Here is a 22,352-nt window from a genome sequence, read left to right as displayed (position 1 = left end):
TCCTTCTTGAAACTCAAGTTATGCTGAAATTGGTATATTTCTGGTAAAAGAAAAAAGCCTTCTCATTTCAGCTAACCAACATTTTCCCTGAGAGAGTCTGACACAGTTCTCATGGTAAAAAGGTATTTTTAAATTTTTATTATGATTCAGTAGTGCTATATTTATGTACAGTACATTACATTCTGTGTTTACTTAATCTCAGAAGATATAACAATAATATATGGAACAGTTATGCACAGTGGGAAGACTTTACGTATACATTTGATATATTAACCTGCTATTGTTGTATGCTTATGGAACAGCAGTGTAAAAATATAAAACACTATAACACTTGCTCTTTGATGACATTATTATGCTAATAGATCACCTTTTTTGTCTTCTGAAGAGATTTTTCTTTTCCACTGTAAAAAGTCACCACCTCCCATTATTTTTTCAACACTGTTTTATACACATTTGCCAACAACAACTTCTTCATTTTCCATAAAATTCTGAGGCCAAAAAGGCAAGATATGTTCTCTGGTAGACTTGACATCATACTAGACCACACTTACATGTGCACTGTGAAGAAATATGAGCATCCTCAGCTTCTACCAGCCACGTTTGAATGCTGGCTTTGCTATATTTTGCAGCTCTGGACCAGCAGCCATAACTTCAGTCTATGCTTTCAAGCTAAACCAAAAATGTAGAAAGCTGTCTCCGATGTTTCTGTTGGATAAGTATATAAGCTTGCTCTCAGTATTTTTTAAGAAACACTGGATTTTATTATACCATAGTTCTGGGTTTGCTGCGGTCTTTTGGCCTAACAGTAAAGGACAGAAATAGACAAATTAAAGAGGTAGTTGAAAATATTTTGGCATGAGGTCCTTGCACAGGAGACCAGGGACTTGAAGCGAGAATTTGATGTTTTCCTCACACTCATAATGTCTTTTTTTGTCAGGAGCTGAAAATCTGGTTAGCTGTCTCCAGAGCAGTTGTCTTGGAGCACATTTACAGAAACCACCAATGAGCTAATAACAGCTGGGAAATAACATCCTGGCACCCTCATTTTATCTCAGGACTGCAGCAGGTGGCAGTCACTGTTGTGCCATAATTTTCCTATATTTTCTAGAAAGGTTTTTTCTCCAGCAATCTGTGCAGGATTCAACTTTAGCATCAGTAGTTCTGAGTGAAAATTCATTTTTCTATGTTCGCTGCTATTACCAAGAAACTTCCTATGGACTCAAAAATGCATCTTACATTAATGCTCATTTTAAACCACTTCAGGCATCTCATTTGTCCACATTTTCCTCATCTCCAGCATCTGGTTGAAATGCAAGAGAAAGCCTGGGCAAAGAACTAAGAACACCTCTATTTTTTTTTAAATTTTAGTTATTTTAATATAAAGGATGTCTGCAAATTTTTTGTAAGTTTAATTTTTCTGCCTTCATTTCTTTTCATGCTGTTTACATCTTATTTTTTGGTACTTTTGTTGATTTTTGTCACCTTAGTTAAGGATGTTTAGAGCTGCTGAAACCCTGCAAGAAAGGCTTATGTAACCATGGTTGACTCTTTACAGCTTGGTGAAGGAAGCATAAATATTTCTCACTTGTAAGATTCTGTTTTTCCATTCTGCCACTTCAGTGGACAAACTTTCTTGCTGTGACACACTTGATAGTTGTTGCAAGAGATTAGATGAGGCTCATGGAGGTTAGGGCTACGAGAAGCAACTGCCGAGCGCATGTGGGCATATCAAATGAAAGACCATGCTGTACTCACACTGTTTGCTGGAATCTACTGCAACCCTCCATGGGTTATTTCAGAGACAAAGGGGAAGTGTGCTCCAGTACAGGAATTCTTAAAAACTAAATTTAATATACAGAAATTTCTTTTCTGTATTTTGAAATTAGCCAGCAAACTTTCTGTCTTACTAATGAGACCAGTATTTTTCTAAACGGCATCAGTTCACTTCACTTTCAAATTTACTTTTGGAGAATTACCTAGTGCAACTACTCCAGTACATTTAGGTCCCTGTTCACTATATTTTCTTCCAAGTTATTTTGATAAATGGACATGCTGACGTTTCCTAACCACAGTAGATGATTTTACAGAACATCTTTGAAGTACAGACCAACAATTTTCACATATGGTAAAGTTCAAGTGAAAAACAGTGCATACAATTCATTTATCCTTTGGAGAACACAACTTAGTTGAACTCTGGGCTACAAAAATACAATGTTATTTGGAAAAACAAGTCACTAGCCCAACTTATACACTTCCCACTGCGGTTAAACACATCCTTTAACAAGAACAAAAACCTCATGCATTTAGGATTACTGACACAAGCCAGTGATAATGACTTCCATGCATTTCGTCCCCCCCCCCCCCCCCCCGCCCCCCCAAAATCTCAAGACAATTTTAAAAATGTACTGCTGTTTTCTTCTAGGTACTGTAGTCCTAAGGGAAACTTAAATAATACAATTAAAAAAAAAATAGAAAGGTGAAATGTACCCTCCACCATCATACACTCATTTTAATGTCTTTCCTCCCACTTTAAGTCAATTTTCATCACACTGACTAAATTCACTTGTGTCCATATTTCACTCAGATAACTTTAGAGCACCTCTCTCTTTTCTTCTCTCCCCCAAAATTCAGTTTGTCACTGTAATGTTTGTCACAGGTCTTTATTTTTAACCCCCACCATTTTGCCTCATTTACCATAGTAATATGCCTGAAAACAATCACACTAATATTTTAATGATTATTAATAAATTAATTGTATTATTATACTATCACTGCTGATCAATTCTTTGTCTGACAAAGAATTGCTGTAATGAAATAGTGACTAAGAATGAGGCTGTATGACATGGCACAGTCACTAATTTTTCTAGAAGAAATGGCATTGGAGGCATCTTCTGTCTTTCCCATTTCATTTGAGATAACCGTAATGATTTTGTTAGCACAAGACCTTAGAGTCCTTAAATGGCTACTGGTCCATTATGTTTGGAAGCACTTCCCTAAATAGGGTATGAAATCATATATTCATTTTTTACAGAGACATTAATGGGGAGCAAACAATGACAGCTGAACTTAACGCTACTCAACATTTAAATTTAGCTGAGGAATTTCCATCCTAAATTCAGAAAATATCTTCTTAAAGATAAACACTGAAATATATTGAAGATGCATATTATACATGAACTATTTTATTATTAACCTTGTCTGACATCTAGTAAACACTTCAGAAAAGCTCTTTTGGTCTCTACTTCATTGATTTTAATGGAAACCAGAGACCTATTCTATAAAGTACATATAGAAGGCCATATACCACAATGCAAGTAATTTGGCATACATCCATAAGTCTTGAAAGGAGAGGCACTTAGAAGTGTGAATGTGAATTGCTTTGCAATCTGCAGTGTGGTAATATAGCTGTCAACCATATTTCATGTTGTGCAGGACTAGGGATAGAAAGCATCTCTGAAAGACATGATTTTTAACTCACAGAGACTCAATGACTGACATCCAAATACCTTTTTTTTTCCTACTGGGGTCTAAAAAGCTCCATGAAGAAGTGCAGTAAAGAAGACTGTCTTTCACAGAATGATAGTCTGTAGTGAGGAACTTCCCTAAAATTTGGTTGAAATATGAAAAAAATCCTTCTACAGAGGTGCATACAATATTTAAGAAAAAGAAGATCAATGTAATGTACTTGCATACAGCCAGAAAAGTGAAAGTTGGTGGTTTTGGAATAGAGGGTCTGTGACTCCCTAAAAGGTTTCAATTCCTTCTGAGTTTGCACCCTTGAGTTTTACTTTGGGTTATAGGGTGAAAAAAATTATACTCAAAACAATACCTATCAAGCTACCAAGATGCTCTTTTCTTCAAGATGAAATCATTAAAAACCACCAAGTCTTGGCACTATTTCTACCTGAAATTATCTGTTCTATAAGATTCTCTGGCTATTTAGCTTCACTGAAAAGTCTACAAATTTTGGCATATCTCATCTGAGTTCTAGCTTTTTATCAGATCATGAACACATGAAAATCCCTACTTGCTTCTGCTTTCATTATGAAAATTTCCCCACTGTTTATACATGGCCATCAAAATCAGACAGTAGTGCTGAATTAATGCATTACAGTAGTCTGTAATGTGTTAATTCATTTGTAATGCACCTACATTCATCTAAAAAAAGACATATTTGACTTCTGTAGCAAAAGAACATGATTTGTGTGAAAACCTTTATTTTCTTGTACAACTGATTATATCACTTTCGACTACTGTTTTATGTGTTACGTGTTCTGAGCAAGCCATCACATTTCTCTATGGTGCAGTTTCTTCAGGTAAATGCTATCAGGATAGCATTTAGTTACCATGTAAAGATGCATAGACAATTTAAGACAAATGACATAAATACAATTATTACTTTGTATTCTAACCACTGTATAAGCTATATATAGGAACAAGAGTAAAGCATTCACAAAACAGACATTTTAAAATGAAACAAGTTTTAAGCACTCAGATTCTGGAATGAGGTGAGGTTTTGAGTTATATACCCAGTAATATTGCAGTGAATGCAATATTGCTGCATAGATGGAAGTAATCTTTCAAAAACCTCTTCACCTCTAGAAACCTTAGAATTTAATAACCAGTTCAAATTAGTCCAATTCAGGATGTAATCCAAATAACTTTTCTCAAGAAATGATAAAGAAAATACTCCTGCATGTTTGGTGTCCTGTAGCTTGTACCACACACTCAGTACATTTTTCATTTTATATCTCCCTGCTTTTCAGAACTCAATCATAATTAAAAAAAAAAAGTTTCAAATTGCTAAGGAACCCAATGCATTTGATAGTGGATAAAGTCAGGGTCAGTGTCTGATTTGCTGGCGCTTTCCCAGGCACGAGACATGTTTTCCCCTGGGGTCATCAGGTCCAAGCTGTATTCTTTCTGCCAGGCACTTTGTAATGTGCAATGAACAGTGTCATTTATTTTCATTTCCTCATACTTAATTGCATGCTTCTTGCTTCCAATATTAAGTCAGAAGGCAGGTGGTAGAAGCAGTAAACTAAACTACTACTAGCTGTCAGAGTTACAGACCATGCTACTCTCCTTGTGAAACAACCCAATTGTTTACAATTCAGCAGAAACTGCTGAACTGGAAAAACATTTGCTTCCATTGCACATTCAATAGAGATTTTTTCTTTTATTCTGAAAAAAAGAAAACCAAAAAATGCTTACCAAACACACGCTACTTAAATTAATCAACACTTTATCACAGTAGGAGGAAGAAATATATAAAGTTACTGTTTTTTGTAAATGTATCAAAAATACTTTTAAGGTATAGATGGAAGCCTGCTTTAGCCAAATAACATGTCAGTAATAATACTTCTGGAATTAATTAACTCAGCAGTAAGCTAGTTAAAAATTTAATGATCATGCCTGAATATAGAAAGAAGACATTAATTAGGTATGCAAAGTTTATGGTTATTGTATTTGGAATTAAATTATTTCATTCATTGCAGAAGCTAGCATTTATTTAATTTTCACCTCTTATAATTAACAAAATAAAGTTTTACCAAAGACCTCACTACAGAACTTCCTTAACTTCACCTTCATGATGCACCTGTACTTCATTTCTGATGTGTTTTATAGATGGGTATGTCACCTAGATTTAGGGTGATTCAGATCAAGTCAGATTTATTGGCATATTTATGTCACTTATTGTATTCATAAGTAGCACTTTATAAGGTACAAGAACTTTTTCAAGTAGTAACTTTTGCAACAGATTTGTGTTATTTTTGAAATATTCTGCTGAAACATACTAAAATCACTCCATACTGCTGTTAAAAATGACATAGGGGAAAAACTAAAGTGACAATAAGTATATGTATGATCCTTTAAAAAATTATTATATTATTATTTTATTTGTTATTATTTATATTTATTTCATTTATTAATTATATTAATTATTATATTTATTATATTAAAATAATTTTAAAAATTTATCACACCAGTGACTACACAAGTGTTTTAATAAGAAAGGAGGTGTCAGCTATTCCTTCTGAAATTGTCTAATAATGCTAAATCATAAATACAGGATTTCTACACATATTTGCTTATTTGCATAATAATACAAGTGTTAGCAACATAACAAGAAAAATGCACTACATCAGAACATGCTGTCCATTTTAGTTCATAATTTTTTATGTACATGTCCTTCTATGCTAATTAATAACTAACAGTATACAATTTCCTGTTTATTATAAACATAGTGCTGTTCACTTTCTGTAATACCCTACTAAGAGATTACAGATGCTGTTATCACAGGATAGCATATTTCAGCTGCAAGAAATACAAATATAGCCAAGTTCAGGCTCAACCCTGCTAAATTTTTCATGCAGGGTTCTATATGGAAGACTTTACACCTTGGCATTACACCCTCTTGAAGTCAGTGGAGCTCTGAGCTAACGAAGGATTGCCTTGCTTGCCCAATAAAATGGAATTGTGGAGTTTCATATCACAAGGAATGAGACATCCCATTTAGAAACAGCAGCAACATCACAGCAGGCACACTTTATTAAAGCAAAATCCATTCCTAATCTCTCATGTCTGAAAAAAAGATACAAGCAGGTGGGCAAAAATTAAGTTACATTTTAAACTTTTCCCACTACCAACAAGTCTTGACTGAATTTGTTTATTTTTATAAAGTATCTTTTTCTTCATAGAATCTTATGGTGCATCCAGACCATCCTAAACAAACTGAAGATCCAATTATTAGGAAATGAGTGGGCAAAAGTTTAATATTTTAAAAGCTACTGAACTGTCTAAAACATCAAATTCTGATTTTCTTGTATGACATAGCTTTTACTATATTTAATTTTATTTCTTTTCAGTGAAACTCAGGTTTGCAGAGATAGTTTCTCAAGAAACTCAGGAACCTCATTAAGTTCCAAAGTATTCATATAGTCCCATTGAAATCAATGGAAGATAAATGTCTTCTGAAAATCCCAATCAGTCTTTTTTCTTTCCATTCTTTAGGATTAAAATATCATAGGAAATATGATTTTTAAGGCCAGAGTTTTAACCTTATTAAAACACCTATTTCCTAAGTGGCAAGCTAATTTGTTCTGCCTTACAATCAGTGATGAAGGACCAAGAAAATGTGAGGTGAGCTATTTGGAATTGACCACCACTTTCCATATCCAATTGGAAAAATTCAGGGTGACCTCCTTTTTGCCCCTTACCAGGGGCACCTGAAACTAGGTGAGATGCATCACACTTTACAGACTAAAAATAATTTCTTTTGGATGCATCTTCAAAAAATGGAAGATCTTTTCCCTGTAACTCTGACCAATGTTTTTTGCTCCACCTCCCAGCTCCTCTCTTGTGATCTGTACTTTATGACAAATTAAAGACAAACCCAGGAAAAAAAAAAAAGGGGAATCCCAACTGAATATAAGGAAAGCTTTTAAATTCTGAAATTCTGACGAAGAAAGGGATTAAGATGTTTCTCTGCCCACAGGATTCTCTATTGCCAAGTTCTTGGTTAACAGTACTTTTGAATGATTTTGCATTACCAAAGTTCACTCACATAATGAAGAATAAGTAGCAATTTCAGTCTTTCCCTAGTCCAGTAATGCACTTTATAATAACAACTTTTAGAATATAAAGACATTCCTTTTGTTAGTGAGGGAGGGTTGGGGTATGGGGAAGAAGGGAGGAGAGGGGACAGGACAATTTACCACTTAATAGAATTCCTGGCATCCAGCTTAGCTAGAAAAATTTCTCAAGAAGTCCTGGGGAGACACAACAGAAAGTCCTGTATGGCACACAACAGAAATTACCTAGGAAAGTCAGTGCACTCAGGAGAAACTGGAAATATCAAAGGGAAGGGACTATTAAAAGTCTTTAATCTACACAGTTATGTTGCATTGAGCATGCATAGAAGAACAGACCTCCATCCACTGAAGAGTCACAACATACAGTTTTATTATAAGCACTGCTTTCATAATCCAGAGGGGAATGAGTCTTTCCTCACACCTCACACTTCACAAAGTCTTTCCTCCCAAAGCAAACCAGATGCAGAAGTATTTTCCAGCTCTTGTCCTGCCAAAAAACTTCATTAGGAAAGATGGAGAAAGTAAGATGGTAGCAAGGTGAGTGACATGAATTACATGCAGCAGGAGAGACCCAGGATCCATCAATTGATTAAAAAAATAAAACAGTAACCTTTTCAAAATTAAATGCCTTATACCCAAAAGACAACTAAGTCTCCCTTTCTGTAAGAGAAGGCCATAGTTACTAAGCCCTTAGCAGTCCCTTATCCCTGCACTCAGGAAACCATTAGTTGGGAAACTTTCTGAAGTGGGAATGCTGGAGGCCAAAATTTCCACACATATAATTGATAGACCACTAACAGCTACCAGTTAAGTTATATAGGTTAGCTGGGGAAAAGAATGCTTACTTTGAGAATTCCAATAGAGTTTGAATGTAAAAGACTACTCTGCTCTGCATGGTCAATGCATGGTTAAAGCATTTGCATTTCTCCTGGCATTATCCAAAAAAGACATGTCTCTGTACTGAAGACATTGATAACTCAGGATGAAAATCCTCCTGGCCTTATCCTGCAGCTGATCTGGGATATTTTGAAATTAGGCAAGATAAGCACTCACAGTACTAAGCATAAAAGTCTCTCTGTAGAGTCCAGCCTGGACTCCTGTGTTTTTGGAAATTAAGGGTCTTTCCCAAAGGACTGCACTGTTTGTATTTTTAAAATCAATCAAAAGTGTTGATTTTTGCAGACTCAAGACCAAAGTCCTCACTGAAAAAATCATACCATTTAGAAAAATTATGATCCTCCAAAGATACATTTATCAAACTTCAGCCAAGAAGACTGCTGACTATAACTATGACACTAGCAGTGACATGTTGGCCTGCCTGCAACAGAAATTGATTCGTGCTAAAAGAACCAAACCACCAAAAAAAAAAAAAATCAGAAGTGCAAAATCCACTTCCTTATACCTTTGGGGACTCACTCCATATTTTTTTGACTGCCATTGTGATACTGCATTTGGAGGCATCCAGAAGTGTTTGAGAGCTGGCTGTAACTAAAAGTATCTTGAACTTTAAAAAAGACGTCTAGCATTTATGCACAGAAATGCCTTTCATGTTTCCATTTCAAGAGCATCCAGTCTGTAATCTTGCAGATCACTCATTCACAGGTTATGTCTATGTATCTAGAAATTTCCAAACTGCAATGTTTGTTTTTCATCTATCCAGATGAATACCGCAAAAAATACCACTGACCCTTTGACATGATAAATGACTCTGTGGGGATTTTATTGCTAAGATGCATAACTCTGGAGAGTCATGTAATCATGCAATCTAATTAGTCTTTTAGATGGTGAAATATCATTCAGGGGAGAGATACTTTACAAATAATATTATCAGGATTCTCTTTTCCCTCCCTCTTTTCTAAATTGTCTTCATAGACATAGATATACACAAATACACTGCCATACACTATCCAAATGACTGGCCTTGATAAGATCATTTCTGCTTAGACAGACCATTGTTTTTTGCTGAATTTCATTTAGAAAGGCTTTTTGAGTTGTAGACAGAATCTTTACAGAGTACACATTGATGAGTACATGTTGAAAATGCAGAGAAAAATATTTTTAAGTTCTGTCATTCCCTATACTCCATTTCAATTTCTTTTTTTATGAAAGCATTCGAAAGCAGTGGAGAATCTAGTTTGAACCTTTATTTTTATTTTGGTTTTCTCATGTCCAAATTATAAAAGACAGATCCCAATTCTTTGGGTACTGCAATTTAATTTACCTCCAAAGATGCATTTTTTCTTCTTCTTGCTGTATAGTTGCTCACAGCTGAAATTGTTCAGTCATAATGAAAACACACTTACTGCATTCCAAATGCTTACACAAGTATGCATTTGGGGAATAGCTTTCTTTTATTTAAAGTTATCTGCAAAGAAAAATATTGTAAAATATACCATTCCTGAGAGAGTTTTCAGAAAAAGTTAAGCAGAGTTAAAAAATATATTTCAGGTGACTATTCTATTGAGCTTAAATTTGAGTAACTCTAGTGTAATACTGATGTCTAATTTTGCTATCATTTCTGCTCAGTATTTTTCCCTCCTCTCTAAGAGTACCATGCAGTTCCATAAGAGGGCTGGATATGTTAACTCATCCCTGAATTTCTTACCCTTGCCCCTAGCTAAAGGATTGCAAATTAGATAAAGTAACTACATTTTTCAGACTGTGATACAGAACACATTTCAAGCCATTCACTCATTAGAAAAGAGTATGACTTTCTTGAGCTGCATTATCAGAGCCAAATGTTTCATAAACTACAAAATGACATGTTTATTCTGTGTGGGTACTTAATTCTTAAATTTGCTCATTCGTTCATGCCTAACAGAAAAAACTAGGTTATTGCCTGCTCAGTCAGAAGCAACAATTGAAAAATAATTACACTGTAGCAAAGGCAAAAAATTCTTAAACTTTGATGCGCCTTCCAAAAAGTTACCATGAATTTCTCAATTTTCCTTCTTCTTTATCCCCCCTAAACCCTTTTCTCAGTATTGCAAGTTCATTTACTAGAAAAATGTGTGCTGAATGGAAGCAACCATTTATTCTTTATCAACACCTTTGCAGCTAAATTATACTGCGGGTAAGTATACTTATTCAAACACATCTATTGAACAAAATTTGGATTAAGGACTTTTCTGTGTTCTTTAAAGTTATATAACTACAAAAGATAATGTTAGTAAATGAAACATATACTTGGCTAATTAATGCATGCAATTAAAAGTACATAATTGTCTTTTCATTCCCATTTAGGTCTCTATTCAAAAAAGCACTTAAGAATATCCTGCTCTTTAATGTGACTACTGTACTCCTTTAGGCATATGACCAACCAAATATTTAAGGATGCACTTAGGAATATGTTTAAGAGGTCTGCTGAAACCAGATGTTAGTGTAGAAGAGCATGCAAAAGAGAGCACTCATCCCCCTTGGATTGAAAAATCTATTAAAAATGCTTCTGAATTAAAAAGAAGCACAGTAAAATATGAGTTCAGTTCAGTTCATCCCAACTGAAAGGAAAAGCAGGAAATGCTCTCAGAGGCTGACAAAACCTGCTGTTTCTATCACTAAGTCCAAGGAAGTAAATCAAAGTAAGGAGTAAATACAGAAATTCACAGCACTTGCTGCACAACCCTCTTCAGAGTTTCTTGAAATCAGTGTTTAAGATCTTCCTAAGTGAAGAGGACAGAAAAAGCTGTCATTACACTAGCTGTTATCACAACTAACCTCTACATAATTAAAGCCTTTTTTCATATTCACTTTGTTACTTAGAAGCCTGTCTGCTTAGTAAACTCATAATGCAGCATAGACTGTTTGTCATAGTTTTGCTTTTTTCACTACTACAACACCATAGCAACCCAAACACCAAATATTTATTTTCTTTCTCAAATACTGCAAGTTATTTTATGAAAAATTTTATGCAAATTGGGCAATACGTTGACTCATTCTGTTTGTCTCTCTTGCATGTATCTCTAAGGCACCTATCACCATGGTGCCTAAATGCTGTGGTACTATAGTTATTTGCCAGCTTTCTTGTATCATAAGTAGTGTCATCATTTTTGTCCACTTTTATACAGCCTTTTTATATAAACTCTAAAAAAGTATCAGCTAGGACAGAACAGTCATGGATTAAATGCAATGATGCTTTCTGCAGCAATAAACAGAAATCAGTAGTAAAATTAATCATCCTGTTTCCTTCAGTCTTCATTTACTCTGAAAATACAGTAGCTATTAGTAGAAGGTACTCTTTTGATAAAAGCATCTCTGATTTTAAAAATCCTGGACTGTACTTAAAATCACTTGCATTCCACCTCCAAACCAGCTCTTATAACCCACAGCTGCCCACACAACACTACACTGTCCTAACAATTTTTTGTAGTACATAATTCAACTTATTTCTCTCCTTAGAACTCATTCAGAGTGCATCATCCCCTAAAACATACTGTAATCATTTTAGCTCCAGACCAATGTCATCCTACAAACAAGTTATGTTATTGTGAGACCCAGGCTGTGTAAACAATCCTGCAGAGCTTCCATGCTACTACAAATACAAAACAAACCAGGGATGAGAAACAGTGACATTTGTAAAGATACACCTTCTGCTGATGGTAAAAGTTAATATCTTTTTTCCCCCTCCTCCTCCTTTAATAGCAGTCAAATGGAGAGCACAGGAAACTGCAAATAAACTTTATATTTGAAAAAAAAAACTAACATGAGCCAAAACATTGTGATGGTGTATTCGGCTCAACTTAAAATAGAATGATTTTTCTCCCAAAATATTAAATGGAAACAGTATAACAAGAAAGAAGTGAAATGGAAAATTGCTAAAGCTGAAGAACATTACGCAGAAAAAAAAAGCAGCATTTTTTCTAACAGCTCTGAGATTACATGAGAAAGAGAGAAAGGATGTGGAGGAGGGGGAAAGGGATAGAGAGGTAAGACAAGGGAACATGAAGCAGACTGAAAACAGAATAGAAATAACTGTTATGGAAAGACTAAAAAAATTAAGAGAGAGCACAAAATCAAAGGGGCACATTCAAGACTTTAAATATTCTGCAGAATAGGTTTTCCATAAGAAACTTAAATGTAATTGGACATCATTTATAAAACTGGACTTTTTGTAGTTCATCTTGCCACAGGCCAGACTGCTTCCACTTCTCTTACCTACAGCATGTTTTACTCTGGAGTTTATCTTAATCTCTGCAATTCTACATCAAAAGATATCATGATATAATTTTTAGCCAATGTTTTAATTTAAAACCTTTTTTTAAAACCATTGGTAAGATAGGATGGAAGGTAAGTGCCTCCAAACAGAAAAATGTCTCACTTTTTAGTTGTTCTCAAGGATGGCAACAAAGTTTGACAGCTGACATTTGGGGAAGCAAAAAGAGCTTGGAATACTACATTAATAAAGCATATTTTGTCTTTCTTAATGGAACATATACAGGGACATTGTAAAAATAAAATACTCTCCTCTAACTTTAATATTCAGATTCTTCATTGATCATGATGCTTTATCACCAGTGAAATGTACAGCATTTTTAGCACATCCAAACTCATATGAAATGGATGATTTATATATATATACAGCACCTTACATCTTCAAAGAGTTTGTAAATAGCAACACCTTCATTCTCATCCTATTTCACTAATGCAATATGTAAGACTTGACATCAGAAATATGTAAAACAAGAAAATTTAGATTTTTCAAAGTACAACTGATATTAGAGAGATCTAAAATTTCCACTGATATATGAGAAACTCTGCCTAGATAAAAACTAGGTCTCTGTGAATTTCCACTCTGTGGAGGTGGGCACAGGCATGAAACCTCTTCCTTTGCAGAAAATAAATTAACATCACCATTTCTTTTCAGTATTACAAAATTTTTTGTTGACTGAATGTGCACAACCTCTGCCTTCCAAGGCATCAAATAATATCATTGATAAGACATAAATGAATCAGTCAAACCTGTTCAGCTCATAACCAACCCTTTTTCTATGTTCTAGAAAAGAGTGGTTGTATTTCTGTCTAGCCCATGGCTATACATACAGCTATATTGCTAAGGCATTGCTTAAAATCCTGACACATCATATATTTTATATGGCTGCATATGTTATATTTCAATACATTTTTGAAATTACTTAACTTGATGAATCTTCTTGCAGCTGGCCTACTGAATTTCAAGATTGCTAGTACAGCCAGTCGCTATGAGAGTTCAACCCTTTTGTACAAGCGACTGATAACTCTGTGACTGCTGTTAAATTCCTGGACAGATTAAATGAAGCTCACCTCCCCCTAGATCTGAAATCTCTTCAAGCTGCTTTTTTAAAGCCACATAACAAGTGTTTTGTCCTGACATTACCGTTCCACTTTTTCTTCCCTGTCTTAAAGGAATTTTCATTCTTCTAGTTCTCATGGGAAATAGTGTTAAAATTCAGGAACCTGACCTTAGGTTGCATTGAATATTCCCATTGACTTCAGGCCATAAAAAAGGAAAACTGTGAAAAAGAGTTATATTCTGTCAGGAAGAATATGGCTCCAAATGCTGGAATCATCCTGACAGCTCTATTTCAGAAGTTAGCCAAGGAGAAAGAAAGGGCCAGATCTCTTGAAAATTACATACACATACCTCACACACATGTATACACATACAAAGCATAAAGGAGAATAGAAAAGAGAACCTGGAAAGAAACCCTGCCAATTTATCAAGTGGTAGATGAATTATCCCCAAGACTTCTATAGAAGCAGCAGCCACCCCATTTTAAGGTGAAATTTTATTTCAATCTCAGCTGAAGCATAATCTCAGATCCATCCATCCATGTTTCGCCCACTCCCCCTCCTTTCCCCTCACAGTCCCCCTGCTCCCTTCCCAACTCACACGTTGAGTAACTTTGAGGCATCACTTCCTCTCCAGTACCACAGCTTTGATGGGCCTGTCTAGGTAGGAATTTCAGGAAGAAGGATTGAATTGCTACAAAAAAAACCAGGTTAGGTAAAAATTTACTTCAATAAGTTTTCATCCCAGTTGAAGCTTATGAACTTTGTGTACCTTTTTGATAACTGTTGGTGTGTTTCAGAGTATTTTCAACATTCTCCCCACCACAGAACATTTTAGGGAAAACTACTGGAGTTATATGGAAAAAATTTGGAAAACTGGGTCTATGTGAGGTGTCTAACTCTTACTATTGTTCCACTCAATATCTACTATTTCTTTTTCCTGCATGATGGCTCTGCTTCAAGCTCTCTGGAAATTACACTACACAGAAAGTTTAAAAAAAAAAGCATTGGAATTTTCCAGTGTTTGGTCTTCCCTAATACCAGAAGCACATTTCACCTCTGAGTTTAGCAAGCAGACTCTTAGGTGCTGTTTCATTATTGGCTTAAGCTACCCTTAGTATGGAGTGTGCCAAGAGGCAGGCCCACTCACCACCTCCCTCCCCCTCCTCTCCTCAGACCTAGGTAAATACTCCTCTCATTTCATCATCAGTTCTCATGCTGCCTCAGAGTCAGCCAGATCAAAAATACAAAATGCTCCACCTAAGATCTGAGCCACACACTAATTTTCAGATGGTTCCTGACACAGCTGACCTTGAAGCCAGAAGTATGCTCATTCTCCCTAGGGAAACAGCAGAATATGCAGCTGGAGGAGGAAGGGAAAGAGAGCTGTACCACCATCTTCAGCAGCAGCACAGATTTAAATTTGCTGAAGCCTACTGCAAAACCACAGCTTTGTTATGTTAGGAACAACTCCCAAATGAACCAAACTGTACAAAAGAAAAAAGCAGACCTTGACCCTTGATTTTAATGTTCAAGGAAGACAAGAAAATACAGATATTCTCCTGAATCAGAAATGCCAGATGGCAGAGAAGCACACTTGAGTATGTTTCCAAAGCAGAACCAGTAATAACACCCTACACCTGGATGCTGTGCCTGCACTAACTCCTGACTTATAAGCAGTGCTAGTAATTATGGGAGCATATCCCTTAAGCTGTGTGTGAAAACATGTGTACCTCAACAAATTTATTTCCAATACGTTAAGGGAGAAATTGTCTGGCCTTTTTGGGTGTGCATGGAGAGCACTTTGAGAAGCTGATGGAAGAGACACAATAATACCCATGGGCTGTAGTCCCAGTTTTCAGCAGTAGTGATCTCATGAGACTGATTGTATTAGCACTGCTGGTTCATGCCTTTTGATGCCCAGTCAGCTCAAGTTTACTGCACTTCAGTGTTTGAGCTGGAATGTTAGGAAACTGCATCTATTTGAATAACCACTGCAGCACATTCAAATATAAGAAATACCACCTAAGACAGACAAAAGTACAGAGAAGCAGGGCAAACACAAGCCTGGTCCAGCCTGATTTTGTTGCCTTAAATTGGTGCCAGTGGGCTGTTTGGCTTCTGGGGCAGGAGGAAAGCAGTTAACTACCCTTGTGCAGTTCAATGCCACGAGAATACCTCAGTTTGATGTACAACTATCCAGAGAACCTGAAATGCTGCAGAAATACTTCCATTTTTAACAGCTGACAACAGCAACTCTAAGTGTTCCATTTATATTTCTGCTATGATACTTCAGAAGATCTTATCCTGGAACACTTGTGTCGGGTGACTAATTACATAAGAATTGTTCATTTTTGTCCTTTCTACCGCAGGAGTATGTTCACGAAGTTAGTCCTTTATCTGTGATGAACTTCTGAAAGAGAAAAACAAAAAAGACAGAGAAGCCTGGAGATTTGATTAGTTTCTTCCAAGATATTTAATTGCTATTACAGCCAGAAATATGTAATACACTATAATACAATTTTCTTTTTGAGAGTAAAACTTGGGTTAAATACTAGGACAAATTCCACGTGATAGCAAAGTAATCTCAGGAGTTTCAAAAAACAGAACATGGCAAGCTAGACTTCCACTGGTTATTTGTGGTTCGCTTTATAAATTTTGGGCACAGAATCAAACTTTAACATTCTATATAGAAAGCCAGAATCTTTCTAAAAAATCTTTTACAAATCAGCAAGACTGGAAACAATTTGATAGAAGACTTACTGTGTATGCTCTTTCAGCCATTTCACTAGAAACTCATTTTAGCTTTCTCTGAGGTAGAGATAAACCACAGCTAAGAGACAGTTATTAAATCTTCTTTATACATTCTGTATGAAATGTATTAAACCAAAAAAATACTATATTCAAATAAGGTTAAGGGTCTGACTTAAACCCACAAAGACATGGAAATTCAGAAATATTGTGTCTTCCTACCCTTTACTCTCTTCAGTGTGGCTATGTATTGTAGCAAAAATGACTTGTGCTCAGGTTCCTTAAACCTCTTCTTTATGTTACGTTTCTCCTTAACGGTACTTTCTATTTTAAGGTTATTTCAGTTTGCATTCTCTTTGTGGATTGAATTCTGCCCTGGACAGTCTGGGGGGTTTCATTGTTTGTTTGGTTGTTTTTTTTTAATAATTTCATTTTTTAAAGTCATTACAGAAACACAGATGTGAAAAAAATGAAGGAAAAGTATGTATGTATTAGTCTTGGCAACCAAATATTCTTGCTTTTATTTTTCAGCACATACCTTACAAATCACACGCACGAGAGACAGGCAGGCAGATGTTGGACATGCATGACTCTCAGCAAGTGCAAGCACATGCTTCAGCTCTCTCCCTGCCCCCCTGCAGCTCCACTTAAACATATGTAAATACCTATTACATATTTCTCCAGTGAACTAAGTAGGAACCTTGCAGTTGACACTGCAAGACTTTGTGCCACAAAATGTCTTGGGGCCTTCTTCCATGATGGACTTTTTCCCCTTTTCCTGAATACAACAACGACCAGTGGAGGTCACACTTTATTCAAAAGAAAGTAAGATGCTTGCAGATCCTCCTTCCAAGGGGCTGTCAGCCTTGAAACCACCTCCTACACTGTGGTACAGTAGTTTGGACCTGCTGACCTCTTAGGCAAATTGCAAATTGTGTCTTCTCAAGATAACTTCAAGCAGGGAAATTCCACTGTGAGGAGGGGGAGGGTATCTTAGGAGGATGGTGGAGGTTTTTTTTCCTATATTCTACAACTGTAAATGAGTCTGAGTTTCTTTTCATGCTCTTTTATTTCAAATTATTATTTGTTTTTACTTAATTATTATCAGCGTATTATGCAGTCAGGCAACTGTCTCCACGCAGCTATTATCTATAAATCTATATGCATTCAACAAATTGTTAGAAACTTGATAATTTCAAATGTGGCCTGGGAGTTCCCCTCCACGTGTTTCATAGATTCTGATAAATATGTATATTTAATTCTTTTATACTTACACATGCTACTGAAGAGTCAATTTTTAAAGATGAACAGCCAACGTAGACGATTCATTCCCTCTAACTGGTACTCCTGCCAACTGCTAAAAAAAAGGACAATGGCCATTCCAACAAGAAAACAGTGTTGATTACACTCTGGTAGCCAGAGTAAAGGAGATGATTTGGAGGATGTCCACAAACATTAATCTTTGCAGTCTGACTGTGATAAAAGTAAACCATTCAAAATCCTCAACCAAATAATCCTCAGCAAAACAGTATAAGACTATAAAATAATACCAGTGATGTAGATTTATCTTAAGATACCATAGAACAAGACACAGGGGATTGAGAGAAATTCCTTAAACAGATAATATTTGACAGTAGTAGACAATCTCTGTTAAAGAGTAAGAGAAACAGAAAACAGTAGCCTTGACCTAGAAAAGGTATTTCTGCCTTATACAGCATAAAAGACAGACATTCAAGAAAAGCTCATCCATGAGAAATGGTGATCTCCTATTGCTGCCAAGGTCAGTCAGACCTGTTGTGATATGTTCTGTAAATGCTGACTCTATCACTTACAGTTTTCCAAGGACTTCCTTAACACCCAGAGCTTTTTTATTTTTATTGTGGAACAAAGTTATAACACAAAACTGTCAAACTAGAAAGCCCAGAAAAGGAAGACAGAGAGTCTTTATTAGACTTAAGAGTGACAACTCCATCGAGAAAAAAAAAACCCCATAGCAGTTATAAGGAAGGGGATCTGAAATTCCTAGAGATCCACCAGAAAAATGCCAAAATCTCAGCAAGAAAGTAAATTTTGCTCTCAAGTCAGCAGTCCTAACAGTTTATCATGCCCCTTAAAAGCTGACTGCAGATGACATGCAGATGACATATCTGTTTCAGCCTATCAAGTGTGAATGGGATGGGATTTATTTGCTACAACAGGAAGCTCTAATGGAAACCCCCAACATACTTTTATTATACCTCAGTCACAACCTTTTACACTTGAAATGCCAACTGTGCCCATTCTGTGGTGCTTTTCTGACAGCAATCATAAATCCCAAAGGGAGAAAAATAGATTCAAGCAAGTAATTTTATTTTCTCTAGCTAAAAAATTAAAATGAGATAATAGATAAACTGTATTACCTTCTAGCCCTAAAAAATAATTTTTTTACTCTCTGAACTTTACTATACTTACATGTATTCAGAGAGAATAGAGTTTGGACCCCTCTCTCTATTAACATCTATAATTCTGAGCTTGAATTAAACTACTAATTAAACTCACGTAAAAGAATGTATTTAGACTACTTTTTTGCCTCACTGCTTTGGGGTGGGAGCCTCCTTTTGAAACACCTACCTTGCCCGGAGATTTAAGAAACATCTTTCTCTTCATGTAGACCTTGTGAATATAAATGAAAATGAAAATTTTCTTTAGCAAAAGACATCTGAAACAGAAAAGAAGGGGTTTCAAGTAAGCCTGTAATGATACCCTCATGTCAGGGGAGCTCATGCAGGGGCAATTCAACTCTGTTTGGGGGTTTATCAAATGATGACATCATTGTTCTGAATTGAAAACTGATTAATCACCTACTTGGCATCTGTCTTGCAGATGAGAATTCCCTGTTGAATGCCATGGGTAAACTGGTGATACAGACCCTTCCTCTGCTGGTGACCAGTTGTCTGTTCAGTCTTTACTTTCTCCTGACTATTCAGCTAACATATTAATATGTACATTTGTAAAATACCTGCAAATACAGATGGGTATTTTTAATGGTAGCAACTATGAATACAGATTTGTTCTCAAGACATCTGTATATGATGCAGTCTCCAGATAACATTTATAGAACTTATATGAATCCTCAATTTTTGGAGGAGAAACCAAAATGCCTTTAGACAGCTTTTAAACCATCAAATAAATTGTTGAAAACGTAACTTTCCTTTAAAAAAAATCTAAGTTACTGAACTCTAAGTACAGGCCTCCAGTACACTTCAGAAAAAAACCAGCACAAAACCGAAAATTCCTGATTCCCTATACTTCTGGATGTTTCATGATTGATCTAACAAGATAAGTGGAAGAGTGGAAAATTGGCAACTTTAGCAGTTGAGTATATCTTGAAATTGTGAACTAGCTACATCACACTGTGATGTATTTTTGAGCCTTCCTTCCTTCATACCATGTGGACAGTGTAGCTCATATAAAAACCTTGATAAGATAGATAATACAGGAAGAGAATAAAAGGAACTTCATGTTTCCCTTTGTTTCTCTGACCATGAGAAATAATCTAAAGCCCAGTAAAATGTTTTCTTTTGAGACTGGCCTACCTTCCCCATGTCTGCAAGGCCACATTTAATTTGGTAATTTGAATTGAACCAGCTGGCAGTGTCTTTGAGACATATGGGAATGGATCAAAGCTGCAAATATGCAAGGTGAATTTTACATTTTTATATTTCTTTCATGGTAATTTAAGTTCTTGATTCTCTGAGATATTTTGTCCTTAATTCCTACTGGGGGCAACGGCAGATGAGTTGTAAGAATCTTTTCTGAGATGCAAAACACAGTTTGGCTTCAACCCATGTGTCAATTCCTCCTCCAGTGTTAAATTGTCTGTGTATGATTTTTTGGACTAAGAAGATATGGCAATACTCGGGTTTTCTCTCTGCTTTGTATCAAAGGGAATTCAGGGGCTCTCTTTAACTTTTAAAAGTGATTTGTACTTCCTTATAGAGGACAATTTATTTTCATACAAGTGTGATAATTTGGGGCCTATCATTTTTACCACAACAAATGAAATAGGACAGGAGCAATAGCTAAAATAATAAAATATCTAGCTCTTTCATTACACTTTGTTTGACACACTATCAAACAAACTGTTTAAATACTGGTAGCCTTACAAACTGTTTAAATACTCTGAAATATATATTACACCTATTAAGTTTTTATACTATATTGAAGACCTCTTTTTTCACATTGATTTATGCTCACTTGTAAATGCACAGAATGTCAACACTTAAAATGAATCAATTTCTTAAAGGATTTGAGTTCATTCTGATTAAACAACCAGATTAATTACATTGTTTAAAATATTCTGCAATCTTAATATATTATCATTTGCATCTTCCCAGATCCAAGTGTCATATCCAGATTAAGAACATGAAATAGGACATCCACACAAAAGAGACAGACCCTTTGTCCTATTATTATTTAATTAACTACTATCTAGAAATGGATGAGCATTGGCCTTTGTTATGAATGGTAAACAGTGCTGTCAGTTAGTCAGAAAATCAAAAATTTCAGCAGGAGGGATTTTCTTAGCAAAATCTCATTGGTTCCCTTTTAGCTTATCTATTCCTCCTGGCTACCAAAGCAAGAAGCAAAATGATTTTCCAATCCAACTCTTTTTAAAAATATGCAGCAAAAAACTTTTCTTTAAAGAAGAGCCAGCCTCATGAAGAGATTCTTGTGGTGCCTAGCCTAAGTATAATAAATACTAAGCCATCATCACAGTCTCACATTTCCTTCTTTCTAGGAAGACCAGGAAGTCTGCTCTTTGTAATACATGATCAGATATCTAGTACTCTCAAATAAAACTGGGTATATGTGTGTGAGATTTAAACAAAAAGATGTTGGACTGTTGTTTTTTAAACTAAAATACTTTATTTCTCTTTGGCTGAGAACATTAGTTATGTCTGCTGATGGCCCCCCAACACACTAGACAGACCAGCTGGGTCAGACAGTAGGATACACAAGAAAATAACCTGTCATATCAGACACAGTTACTTGTTCCACTGAATTCTGTTCACCTGGCCACTGCTAAGACTGTGCATTCTCAAATGAGACTGTGCCAATGGCCAGACTGGTTCAGACTGAGGGTGTGTCCTAGCAGTACTCTGCCTCCAATGATGGCTCTAGACGTGACAGCCCAAACTGAGGGCAAATACTGCCACTACCTACTTCCATATCCTCTACCTCCAGCTCTTTTCAGCTCAGAGGAGTTACTGATCCATTTATGGTTTGTCTATCTAACGACCTTCTTAGGTCTCCAGTCTGCTGTGTAAACCTCTTGCATCCACAATGCTGTTTGGCAAGGAATGCCATACGAGTTCTCCATTGCGTGGAGAGTATTTACACTGCACAGTCTAACTCCAGCAGACAGCATTTAAAAGAATAACATTTTTAGTATTGGCAGATAAAGATCATGTTCCTCAAGGCATTTGTTCCTATTTATATGAGAAAGGCAATAACACTCTTCTCATATGCTGGTATAGCAACCTCTTTCAAGACTATTTTGGAGACATTCACTTGAATGTTGAATGGCTTTAAAAACTCAGTGCCCTTCTGAACAAATGTTCCTTCCTTTTGAGCTTCTAAAAATTGATTCATTCTTTTAAATCTGTTTTAACTTTTTTTGTCTTTTTCTGGAAAATGCACTTCCATGAGCTAAAGTGGCCAAGTTTGATATACCATTGAATTATCCTGCAAAGGCCCTTG

The 22,352-nt window shown here is 35.8% G+C and overlaps 1 long non-coding RNA gene across 1 annotated transcript; it reads right to left on the bottom strand.

Moving 5' to 3' along the window:
• Positions 1-14,466: 14,466 nt before the first annotated feature.
• LOC118701583 (uncharacterized) lies at positions 14,467-19,295 on the bottom strand. Its single transcript, XR_004982563.1, has 3 exons — positions 19,221-19,295; positions 17,885-17,967; positions 14,467-16,272 (listed from the first exon to the last, which is right to left on the bottom strand). It is a non-coding gene; the product is annotated as an uncharacterized LOC118701583 (long non-coding RNA).
• Between the last annotated feature and the right edge of the window lie 3,057 nt (positions 19,296-22,352).

The sequence above is a fragment of the Molothrus ater genome, chromosome 1 (genome assembly GCF_012460135.2).
Source record: "Molothrus ater isolate BHLD 08-10-18 breed brown headed cowbird chromosome 1, BPBGC_Mater_1.1, whole genome shotgun sequence".
Lineage (NCBI taxonomy): Eukaryota > Metazoa > Chordata > Aves > Passeriformes > Icteridae > Molothrus > Molothrus ater.
Note: the sequence above shows the minus strand (reverse complement) of the source record. Positions and strands in the feature narration are given on the sequence as shown.